Source organism: Trichechus manatus, unplaced genomic scaffold, assembly GCF_000243295.1.
Source record: "Trichechus manatus latirostris isolate Lorelei unplaced genomic scaffold, TriManLat1.0 scaffold00045, whole genome shotgun sequence".
NCBI lineage: Eukaryota > Metazoa > Chordata > Mammalia > Sirenia > Trichechidae > Trichechus > Trichechus manatus.
The window spans coordinates 3,320,468-3,333,067 of record NW_004443981.1 but is presented as its reverse complement, the minus strand read 5'-3'; the positions used below and the strand labels follow the sequence as shown (position 1 = coordinate 3,333,067).

At 43.0% G+C, this 12,600-nt stretch overlaps 1 protein-coding gene across 1 annotated transcript in view; it reads left to right on the top strand.

Moving 5' to 3' along the window:
• TTC7B (tetratricopeptide repeat domain 7B) overlaps positions 1–12,600 on the top strand; it is a 271,431-nt gene that overhangs the window by 85,687 nt on the left and 173,144 nt on the right. The gene's annotated exons all lie outside the window — the stretch shown is intronic.

The window sequence follows — 12,600 nt, the reverse complement described above, 5'->3', positions numbered from 1 at the left end:
CGGTTAGCAGCCGAGTGCTTTAACCACTGTGCCACCAGGGCTTCTCCAAATTCTGAAGAGGAGGAGCCAAATGAATGAGGTGTTATATGATGAAAGAATTTGATCTAGAAGCTTATCCTAACAGCTTGTGGACAGGCTCACTTGTATATTATCATCATCTTATCAATGTTAACCTCTTTGTCTGACACCATTTTACTTCAGAGTTCTGTTTCTGCTGTGAAGTTCAGACTACTCAACAGAAGTTCTCTGCCATCCCTGTCACCCATCCCCACAATGGGAGGGGTCATGAATCCCAGTCCGCCCATCTTTTTTTAAAATTTTATTTATTTATTTTCTTGTTGTTGTTGAGAATATACACAGCATAGCATACATCAATTCAGCAGTTTCTACATGTACAATTTAGTGACGTTGATTACATTCGAGTTGTGCAACCATTGTCACCCTCCTCTGAGTTGTTTCTCTGCCATTAGCGTCAACTCACTGCCCCCTAAAGTTCCTATCTAATCTTTTGAGTTGTTGTTGGCAATCTGATCCCATATAGGTAGTTCTTAAAAGAGTATAATGCTCAAGGCAGACTTTTTTCACTGGTCCTTTCTTTAGAGCCTAGTACATCAAGGTATAGGAATTTGATCTGGCCGGCACCTCTCTGGCCCTTTCCTTGCTGCTTTCCCATCTGGTGGAGTAGTGGTTAAGCGTTATGGCTGCTAACCAAAAGGTCAGCAGTTTGAATCCACCAGGTGCTCCTTGGAAACTCTGTGGGGCAGTTCTACTCTGTCCTTCAGGGTCGCAATCGACTCAACAGCAATGAGTTTGGTTTTTTTTTCTCCTGTCTGTGAGGCTTTTGTTTTTGTTTCATGGGAGTTAGTCAGTTTGTTTGCAAACTTCTGCATGACAGGAATCATCTTCAACTGTTCTGGGCGTTGGAATATGATTGGGCCTCAGTTCTTTTCTATTTGTGGGCTGTATCATCACGGGCATGTAACATAATCTCTCTGAGCCTGTGTTTTCTCATGTGTAAAACTGCCCAAGCCCATTGCCCTCAAGTCGATTCCGACTCAATATAAAACTGCAGAAGGTATTAAATAAATACTTGTGAGTTGAGAAGACATTTTTGTCATAGTATATAATTGAAAATAGTTCTGATATTGCACTAAAACCCAGAAAAACCCAGTGCTGTCGATTCGATTCCAACTCATAGAGACCTTATAGGACAGAATAGAACTACCTCATAGGGTTTCTAAGGCTGTAAATCCTTATGGAAGCAGACTGCCGCATCTTTCTCCTTCGGAGCGGCTGGTGGGTTCGAACTGCTGATCTTTTGGTTAGCAGCGGAGCGCTTAACCACTGCGTCACCAGGGCTCCTTGGTTTTGCACTGTTCTCTGTTAAACCAAAGGTTCACACACATACCACTGACTGCCTTTGGCTATTACCCAGTAAATGTTTATATATGGAATGAAGGGCCAGATGGTGAGTGGTGGGAGGTAGTGGGGATGAGAGGATTGACATGTTTTTGAGCACCGAGTTGGAGTTCTATAGGAGTCATCTCATTCAGGCATTGAAGTTAGTGTTATTAATCCCATTTTATAGATGATGAAAGAGACACCTGAAGGTAGCGTCTGTTGTCCAAGTCTCTGACCCTCCTCAGTGCGTGCCTAGCATCTGGTATTTTTTGGCATCCGGTATTGTTTTTCCTTTGCCATGTTTCCAGATGTCTCACATTCCATTCTCCCTTTACTGTCCTTCCTTTCCTCATGATCACTGTCAACCTTTGCCCTTTTCTTCTTCTCTATCCCCAACTTTTTAGCCTTTCCCAGGCCCAAGCAAGTTATCTGGCATGACTCACGAGAATGTCTGAGAATCCTGTACAGCACCATGCTGCCTCAAGCCCAGCTGTACTGCTGTATTTGTTTCCCCAAGCAAATGGTTGGAGGCTTTTATCTACCAATTAATGGCAGAGATTCTCCTTTCCCCATTGAGTTCATCTGCCATGTTTTTGAATTGGATGCCTATAGGCAGGGCCTGGGGCCTGAGACACCCAACCTCAAAGTTAGCACCACTTCCTGTTGTCTCAGGGCATCTCTTCACCCACCTCTGCTACCTGCTTGGCTCCTGAGGGCATTTGGACCAGCAATTCCTATACATTTAAAGGTCTTTCTTCCCCACCTCAACTGATTCTCTTGGATTTTTTTCTCACTTGGCATAGCTTTTGAAATATTGTTCCTGGAGGTTCTTTTAGAAATGCAATTCTCTTGTTGGCCTGCTAATTGAAATGGAAGTGAACATTGCCCTCTCATCCTTGCACTTAAGCTCAAGTACTTGTGGTACGTTTGGAAGGACTTTCCTCCTCTTGATGTCCTTTTCTGCCTTTCTCTTTCTCCACAGCCCAATTGACTGGATGATTAAGATGGTTAAAATATCTTTTTTTCTATGAGACTTGGCTGCTGAGAATTGATTGATGTTTGAAGTCATATTGTTAGCAGAATATTTCCACCTTCTAGGTTGTCTTCTACATTATTATTAACTTCTAATATGAATATTAAATTGGCCTGGTACTCGTCAATGTTCCATGTAATTAATTGCACCCCTTTTATGAGGCCCTTTGGAGCCCCAGGTCCTTCTGCTCTCCTCATGCTAAATGTGCATGTCTTCCAGGTCGGGCTGGATCTGGAGCAAAGACTTCTCTCAGTGCAAGTAAATTATGCTGGTGTTGAGCTTTTCCCTTTTCAGATTTGTATTCTGATCTCATCAAACTCTTGATGGACTCAACAACAAAAAGAAAAACTACCCAATTAAAAAATGGGCAAAGAACTTGAACAGACATTTTACCAAAGAAGATATCCATATGGCCAATAACCACATGAAAAGATTCTGTCTTAGTTATCTAGTGCTGCTATAACAGAGATACCATAAGTGGGTGACTTTAACAAACAGAAATTTATTTTCTCACATGGCTAAAAGTCCAAATTTAGGGCACCAGCTGTAGGGCAAGTCTTTCTCTCCCTGTCAGCTCTGGAGGAAGATCCTTGGCTCTTCTGAGATTCTGCTCCTAGGTGATCTTCATGTGGCTTGGCATCTCTCTTCTCCCATCTTTCCGTCTCTCGCTTGCTTGTTTAACCTCTTTTATATCTCAAAAGAAATTGACTTAAAACATACCCTATACTAATCCTGTCTCATTAACGTAACAAAGACAGCCCATTCACAAATGGGATTATAACCACAGATATAGTGGTTAGGATTTATAACACATATTTTTAGAGGACACAATCCATAACAGATGCTCAATGTCATTAGTCTTTAGGGAAATGAAAATCAAAACCTCGATGAGATACCACTTCACCAATAGGATGGCTATCATCAGTAAAACAGAAAAGCAAATGTTGGCAAGGATGTGGAAAAATTGGAACCTTCATCCATTGCTGGTGGAATTGTAAAATGGTACAGCCACTGTGGAAAACAGTTTGCTGATTCCTCAAACCTAGAACTGCCATACTAAACCAAACCCATTGCTGTCAAGTCGATTCTGACTCATAGTGACCGTATAGGACAGAGTAGAGCTGCCCCAAGGATTGGCTGGTGGATTTGAACTGCTGGCCTTTTGGTTAGCAGCTGTACTCTTACCTACTGCACCACCAGAACTACCATATGACCCAACAATTTCGCTCCTAGGTACATTCCCAAAAGAACTGTAAGCAAGGACTCAGACAGAAATGTCTACACCAATGTTTATTGCAGCATTATTCACAATAGCCAAAGGTGGAAAGAACCCAAATGTCCCTCAACAGATGAATGGATAACTAAAATTTGATACATACATACAATGGAATATTATTCAGCCGTAAAGAGAAATGAAGTTCTGATAACGTGCTGTGATATGGGTGAACCCTGAAAGCATTATGCTGAGTGAAATTGTCAGACACAAAAGGACAAATAGGATCCCACTTATATGAAATATCTAGAATGGGTAGATGCATAGAGACCAAAGTTTGTTAGTGGTTGTCAGGGGCCGGTGGAAGGGGGAAATGGGGAGGTATTGCTTAAAAAGCCCTGAGTTTCTGTGAAGGCTGATGAAAAAATTTGGAAACATATAATGGTAATGGTTGCACAACATGGTGAACGTAATTGTCACTGAATTGTACACGTAAAAATGGTTGAAATGGCAATGTTCTGTTATATATTTTCACCACAATGAAAATAATAAAAACATTTCTTATATCTTCCCTCCGAAAAACTAACAAAAATCTGTTGGTGGCCCAGCCACGCAAGTTTGCATTTTTTAATCTGGCCCAGTTCCTTCTGGATTAATTCAGAACAATCTCCAAGTGTTAGCTGTGCTGTAACTGAGATAGAAGCGTGAGGATTCAGTTGTCAAACACCCTCGAGTCCCCTCCTTCCTCAGTGTTGCACTTGCCTGTGCCTCCCCCCACCCCCCTGTAGCCTTTGGGGGAGATGCTGCACTCCTCCCCATGGGCCCTTGCACTCTTAGATGTCCCCATCTGTTTCCCAGGAGAGTGAGCCCCAGCACCCCAGAGAAAGTTTTTTTACTATCCTCACCTGACATCAGTTGTCATCTTTTGTCACTGTGGGACAAATCTGTGAGTTAGGTGGGGGAGTTCTTGGGACATTGTAGGCTTTTGATAAATAGCAAAATGAATGAATGAATCGAATTAGGGAATGCCTTTTTTATTTCTTCAAAATTAAATTATCCCAAAGAAGTAAAACAGATCATGTGCTATAAGTTGAATGAAAGGTAGGTTCCAGAATTTTGAAAGCGTTTTGAGCAATGGCAGAGTTTTGAGGATAATCATAGTAATAATGGCAGATACTTAAGAAGTACTTGCTGTGGAAATTAACTTGTTTAATTCTCACAACAAATGTATGAGGCGTGCGGTTATCCCTATTTTACAGATGTGGAAACCGAGGCACAGGCACTTGTTTAAAGTCAACTAGTAAGTGGTGAAGGTTGGATTTGAGTACAGTCTGGCTCCAGAACCACAACTCAGTTTTGTTTGTGTAAGTTTAAGTATATAGATAAGGATATGGATTCCCAAAGGAATCCTGGTGGCACAAATGGTTAAGCATTTGGCTGCTGACTGAATGGTTATTGGCTCGAATCCACCCAGTGGCTCCACAGGAGAAAGACCTGGCGATCTACTTCCACAAAAATTACAGCCAAAAAAACCCTATGGGGCGGTTCTGCTGTGTCGCATGGGGTTGCCGTGAGTTGGAATCAACTCGATGGCATCTAACAACACAACACGGATTCTCAGGTGATTACTTTGAAGGACATTCCTTATGTGATAGATAAGTTCTGGTTTGGTTTGTTAAAAGATTATTAGATTGAGGAGTCTGAATGTATATTGAACACTGTTTGGCTTGTAGGGTTACATTGAATATCACTGAACTACAAGTTCATGAGGAAGCATGCTCTTGGTTGGCTCACCATTGCGTTCCCCATGCCTAGATCCTTTCCTGGTACATGTTAGGCACTCAATGTATTTAATTTTTGAATGAAGAATAATTTCCTTCGACCCGTTCTCAAAGGTTGAAAAGGAAGAAGGACATGAGACTAGGCAAGCCTTTCCATATTTCTGTATCTCAACAGAGACTTGGAGTTTGGATGAATGGAAAGGAATAGGTAGAAGGATGAGTTAGTTGTTCTTTCCTCTGAGTTCTCATAGCAGTTTGCCCACTTTGCATTTATAGGCCTTAGCACGCCTTGTTGAAAGGACTTGTTTATGTGTCACATAAACTGTGACTCTGAGAAACCACTCTCTGTGACTCCTTTGACTTTGTGTCTCTGGTGCCTAATATGCTTCGTGGTACATAATGCCTACTCAGTATACTCTTTGCTACCTGGCTGGCTGGCTGACCAAAACGTTTAATTTACTCAGCTTTTGTCATGAGGAAGCCTTAGTTGCTAAGATAGTCCAGAAATGTTGTTAAGCCTAGTACAACTCTCATCAGGTTTGAAATGAGACTTCCTGAAGCTTTGCCTGTTTGTTCACATCCCAGCGTGGATGGTTGTCATATCCTCTGTCACTATATCTAGGTTGCAGCTGGCTTGCACCATCTATCAGAGAGAGTCTTTTGCTAACGAGGCCAAGGTTGTGAGTTTGATCCCAGGCCCCTGACTGCAGCAAGCTATCTGTCTTCACAAATGCATATCATTGGATATGAGGCGAAGAGTGTATACAGAAGGAGAAGCTGGAATCCATTCTGGGAAAAACAGCTCCCTGACAGCCAGCCAGAAGTGTCCTGTTGGACTGTGAAAGATGTCTTTTTCTTTTCCCACTTTCCAAATCTGGGTATCTGGTTTTGATTTCAGACTTTTTCAAAATAGATGATACTAAGGGTTATATAAGCGAAAGGGAAGCAATTCCCAAGCTTGAGAACTAGGAGAAGTTGACTTAGCGAGTACATGGTATATTTCTGGTTTTCTGAGGTTCTAAGTGTTGGCAGTGTCCAGAATACTGATGGCGTAAATGTCATAGCGTAAGAACTGTCTGCTTCAGTTGTCTCCTTTGTAATCAAGAAAACTGTTTTTCACTTGGGGCATGTCTAGTTCAATTGGCATAACATAGTTTATAAAGAATATAGTCTGCATTTGCATGTGAGTAGTGTCTGGGGTCTTAAAAGCTTGTGAGCAGCCGTCTAAGATACACTTACTAGTCCCACCCTGTCTGGAGCAAGGAACAATGAAGAAAACCAAAGACACAAGGGAACGATTAGTCTGAAGGATTAATGGACCATAACTACCACGGCCTCCACCAGACTGAGTTCAGCACAACTAGATGGTGCCCAGTTACTACCACTGACTGCGCTGACAGGTATCACAATAGAGGGTCCCAGACAGAGCTGGAGAAAAATATAGAACAAAATTCAAACTCACAAAAAAAGACCAGATTTCCTGGTCTGACATAGACTGGAGAAACCCTGAGAGTATGGCCCCCGGACACCCTTTTAACTCAGCACTGAAGTCATTCCTGAATTTCACCCTTCAGCCAAAGATTAGACAGGCCTATAAAACACAATAACACACATAGGTCAACCATGTGTACAAGACTAAATGGGCACATCAGCCCAGGGGCAAGGATGAGAAGGCGGGGGGCGGACAGGAAAGGTAGACAAATGGAAATGGGGAAACCAGGGTGGAGAGGGGGAGAGTGTTGACACGTCACGGCGTTGGCAAACAATATTGCAAAACAATATGTGTATGAATTGTTCAATGAGAAGCGAATTTGTTCTATAAACCTTCACCTAAAGCACGATAAAAAAGAAAAAGAAAATTCTTTTCGGCAAAGGGGTGGGGGATGGGACTTCTGGATATAAGATGGTACAACCCTTTCTTTTGGGGTATACGGCTTATTGTTTCCTGGGTACTTGACTGGCTGTGTGAAGCTGTTGGGACAAGGAGAGATGGGTACAAAGAGGGCCTTTGCCCTCAGAATGACCCCAGTTTGGTTGGTGGACAAACATAAATACAAAACGAAAATTAGTGTGTTAAGTGCCGTCTGTACTCAAAATATGTGCAGAGTTGTTGGGAGCATTGAAGAAACAGTGCCTGTCTTTTCCAGGGGAAGCTCGGAAAGTTTTCCAAAGGTGATCTTTGACATGTGTCTTGAGGGATGACTAAGAGTTAGTTCCCCAGGACACTTCAGAAAGAAAGGAGCAAGTGTGAAGTCACGTGAACAGGAATGTGTGATCTTTTGCTGAAATGAAAGCCTCTAAATCCTCATTATCCACACAGCCGTTAGGCCTGGTGTACCCAAGTATATCACCTGATGTGCAAAGGTGTATCGCTTGGGGCAAGAGTGCTGCTTGCCCAGGCACTCATGCTATAATGCCTCTGAGGGCTAAGGAGATGTATTCTGCTTAAGAGAGGGCTTGGCTTTGTTGCCTGCCAATCCGCCTTCCGTGAGAAAGAAGGAGACAAGAAACAGGTAGAAAATATATCCTCTATGGTCTTGGTTCATATGGCTCATGATGGTTCTGAATTTCAGTCATTGCGCAAATATTTACTGGGTGCTTCCTCTATGCTAGGCTGTGTTGTAGGGGCTTGAGATATGTCAGTGAACGAGACAAAGACCTGTGCCTTTGAGGCACTTAGATTCTCCTGGAGGATGTGGAGCCACCCACACTTCATGAGGCAGGGATGGTGGTTCTTGTTCACCAGTATCCTCAGGGACCAGCCTGGAACTGATACATAATAGTACTCAAAATTGTTGGAATAACCTACTGCTTAAGAGCTTTGGAAAGTGCTAGTTGGTTTTAAGACTTTTCCTGGATTTCCATAGGAAAAATAAGAGAGAAAAAAAAAGGCCAAATGATTTCTTAGTGTTAAGAGATCTGTTGTGTTGATATGTTCTGTAATTGATCTTTAGTTATAAAGTTCTCAACCACAGAGAAAGAGAAAAACATTCAACGTACTCTAGCAAGGGTGCCTTTTCCTTGTTGCCCGGGAATTTGACTTCCAGTATAAAGAGTGTTTTGTTCACATTACAACTTGGAGTTCACATGACAATGATAGTTGATGTTGAATTTAAGTGTATTGGTGGCTTGGGCCAGAAGGTAGTTTGGAAGGATAAATTAAAGAGAGGAACTGTCTCTTCCCACCCTAACCCCAAGAAATGAAAAGAGAAATAATAAAAAGAAATGTATTGATTTTGGCATTCAAGTCATCATCCATCACGAAGTGAAATGGTGCTCAAGTCCCCAAGTTTCTCCTCAGCCTTGGTTTTCCATTGCCGTTTTTGATTTTGTAGCCCTGGCTTCCTTCCCATATACGTTTCCGCTTGGTGTGATAGGTAAAGGTGACGACAGAGTGTTGTTCAGAGTTGTAGACTACAACAGGACAGAACCAGGCATTGTTGTGAGCTTATAAGAACATAGATTTCAGAGACCAGCCATCACAAGTACTGCTGCAGGGCCCAGTGGGGGCCTGGAGCTTGTTGCAAGGATCGAGGCTAAGAGGAGGGCCAAGTGCCGGTGTGCTGTGGGGCCAGTGCCAACCCCCAGGAAGCCATGCTTTGCACTGACATAAGGGCCAGCAGACAGCAAGGCCTGAAGGAGGAGACTCAGAAGGAGGATGACGAAACCAGAGAGAAAAGGAGGAAAGAAGAAAAAATAGAAGTAGGTCGAGTGAGGAACAGAATGTGTCTCTGTGAAAAATGGATGGATTTTCCTGCCAAAGCAGAGCACTAGGTCATGGGATCTGAGCAAGGACAAGGCTTGGGACCCTTGTCTGAGGGTCTTTCTGGTGGGTCAGGGACGGACCACACTGCTGGCAAGTGAAGGCGGGGTTTTGTCTGCCTGTCAGTCTGAACAGCCAGCTGGTGCCCAAAGGACTTGAGGCCCTTTCTCCTTGACAGCAGCTGAGCTTTTGGGAACTGTTCCCTGTGGAAGGAAATGCATCCAGCATAGGAAGCTTACCGAAGCAAGGTGCAGGAGATGAACCCCAAGTCCTGACAGCTTGCCAAAGTGCCTGGCACTTGACTGCTGGCAGCAACACTGGTTTTGAGAATAGTTTACCATAATGAATTCTGACATCATTGCACTGTCTCAGTCAAGGATGTTGAGATGGAAGAAATGACATAATGTCAAGGGTCTGTGGAAACCCTCAGAAACAGGGAAATTCCTGGCTGTTTTGTCTCTCTTGGAGTAGAGTTTTTAAGCAACAGTTCCTTCTAGATATTTAGTGTACCTCATTAAATGTAAGAATAAACTAATAGTTTAGAGACACAAAAACAATTCTATGGGTTTTGTTTATTCCCCTCAAATTGGAGTATTTTATAGCATTTAGAATGTAATGCTTGCAGGTTAATTTCCTTTTTTTTGGTTCCTTTCTAGCCTTTTTTGCTCCTTTTCTATTATGGCTATAGTGGAAATGATTGGTTGAATAAAATTATGTGATAAAAATGTCTGAATGGCATGGGATTCGCAGAACATTTTAAGTTTTTGTGTTTGGGGAATTTTTTGCTTTTCTAACATTTGAAGTGTGTAATCTTTTCCCTCCAATCCCTTCTTCCTGCTGCTGTCAGAGTGCTCTCTGGTTGGACTGGGACCAACCTCATGGGTGTCTACACCTTCCATGGTGCCACATACATTTGAGTAGGTCACAGCCTCAGGCTTTCTCCATTCCGTGTTTACGGTGGCTTCTTTGCAAGCAGGATTCTTCTGAGCTTGAGGAAGAACTTGATTCTAAATGCTACGCTCTGTCCAGAAGGAAACTGGAAACAGTTTAAGAGAAACTTATATTTACTTCCAAGGCCTGGTTGGGAACGTGCTGGTTTTGCACCATTGTGTGTGACACCCTCGGGTCTGGAGACTTCTCCCATTCCTCCACCAGAGGGCCTCGGTCCTGCACGGGAGAAACCATCTCGTGCCTGAGAGAGGAGTTGAATTTCTCCATCCATCATTTATCATCTGAGGCAGTCCAGGGCATTGCCCTCAGACACCAGACTTCTTCCCTGGGCCAACTGATTTTCCTTGCAATTTTGAACCAGAATCTAGGAGTATCTCATCTCTGATCACTGGAATGCATAAGATTTATGTTATATGTATATTGATCATTTGCATGTCAATGGTACAAAAGATCACAGGCTCTTTTGCCCAGAAAAGTGATAGTGTAGGTATGGTAGAAAGCTGCCAGCTCGCCCTCTCACTAGTTTTATGAAGCTGGGTAAGCCATTTCACTTCTGTGTCATAATGGACTAGATTGTGTTGGGTCACGTATACTAGAAAATTCTGTGCTTTTGTAACTGTAGCTCATTCTGGAAGGAGAGCACGGAGGCATTCTGAATGACCAATTCCTATCTGTAGTGTTCCCTGGGTTACAATATTTAGAGTCCATACTGCTATTCAAGGCCCAGTTCCCACCCTGGTAAAGCAACCCTGTCAACCAGCATCTCCAATTATGCTGCCCTAGACCCACCATTATTTCATACAGTTCAGAATGCCCTTCTTTTGTGCATGGTGTTGTTGTTAGGCACTGGTGAGTCAGCTTTCGACTCATAGTGACTCAGTGTGTCAGAGTAGAACTGCCCCATAGGGTCTTCTAGGCTGTAATCTTTACAGGAGCAGATTGCCAGGTCTTTTCTCCCTCAGAGTTCAAACTGCCAACTTTTCAGTTAGCAGCGGAGCGTTTGACCATTGGGCTCCTATTTTTGTGCATAGTGGGAGCTTAATCAGTGATTCTGGAGTAGAATTAAATAGCGTATCCATACCCATCCCTTTTTTAGCTGTGGCACTTTCCTTCTCCTCATGTTACTTAGGAGAACCGAGCTTCAGCCCAAAGCAAATACTCTATTGCCTGTGAACACAGATCCATAAAAACAAATGAAGTGAAAAGGAGAGTAGATTACACGTCCCAGGGCCTGTTACCTAGTTTTTATCCACGTCTCTGCTAGATTTCCCTTAGCGTGGCTCTGAGTCCTGAGCACACGCCTCTCTTTTTATGCCACCATAAAGCTTCTGATCCGGTATCATCTGATGTGTGTGGGCGAGAGGAATATGGGATTGTTTATATATCTGTGCCTGTAAACCATTATCTTAAAGATCTGGGGCTGTTCTTGTGAATGAGAGTCCTGGGATGTCATGTAGGTATAAGATACGAATTGATAGCCCTTGTGAGTAATTGTAATGTACACAACCCACATTCAGTTTGATTTAATACCTTTGCATGATTTAAAATGTCATCCAAGAAGAGAGCCAAATACCTAGAGAATCTGCCACCCACTGCAGCAGCTGGCTGACAGGTTTGCACCGGCTGACCTGCTCTGTGGCTGTTTGGAAAGATGAGATGTGCTCTAATGAGCAGGTTATAAATATCACTGAGTTATGTCATAGGTGGTGGCAGTACTCAATGTTAAGGGACCGTCTGTGAAACCTACCCCGCTGAGCAGGCTGGGCACAGTTTTCAGACGGACAACAAGTGGGGCCCAGATAGATGGATCAGGATGTTCCTAAAGACTGATTTGTCCTTAAATGAAATGTGTCACCAAACATGTCTCTGTGGGGTGTGTGGTGCAGGTGAAGGAGAATCGTTCTGATCACAGGCAGGCGGCTCTGGGCCCCAGCCATCACACACTGGCTCTCAGAAGGGGCCTTTGACCCTTTGTTCTTTTTGTCAGTGCAAGATTGGGAGGAGGGTTGGGTTGATGGATTTCTCGGGCAGTGATTTATGTTCTCAGAGATGCAGAGTGGTTGCTTGATGGAGCCCCCTCATTCTTCATACCCTTTTATCTTGTTTCCTGCCCATATAAATACAAGTTACAAGAAGCTTTTACCTGCATTACATACGGGGCCTTGCTGATATTCCTAAACTCCTTTTGGCCGAGTACTAACACTCACCATGTAAATGAAAAGATAGGTTTTGGTGCCACTCAGCAGAGCAGGAAATATGCAGAGTCATTCAATGAACGGTAAGTTTGAGGCTAGGCTCTTGTGTCTTGTGATTGTTATTATTTTTGGTTTGTTCTTTTTTTGCCTCGGAACTTATTTTCATTCTTTGAGAAATTTTGATTGGGATAGTAAGCACATAAGATCATCAATCCTAGGTCAAATTTTTCAGAGTGACCAAAGATGGATAGACATATGCAGAA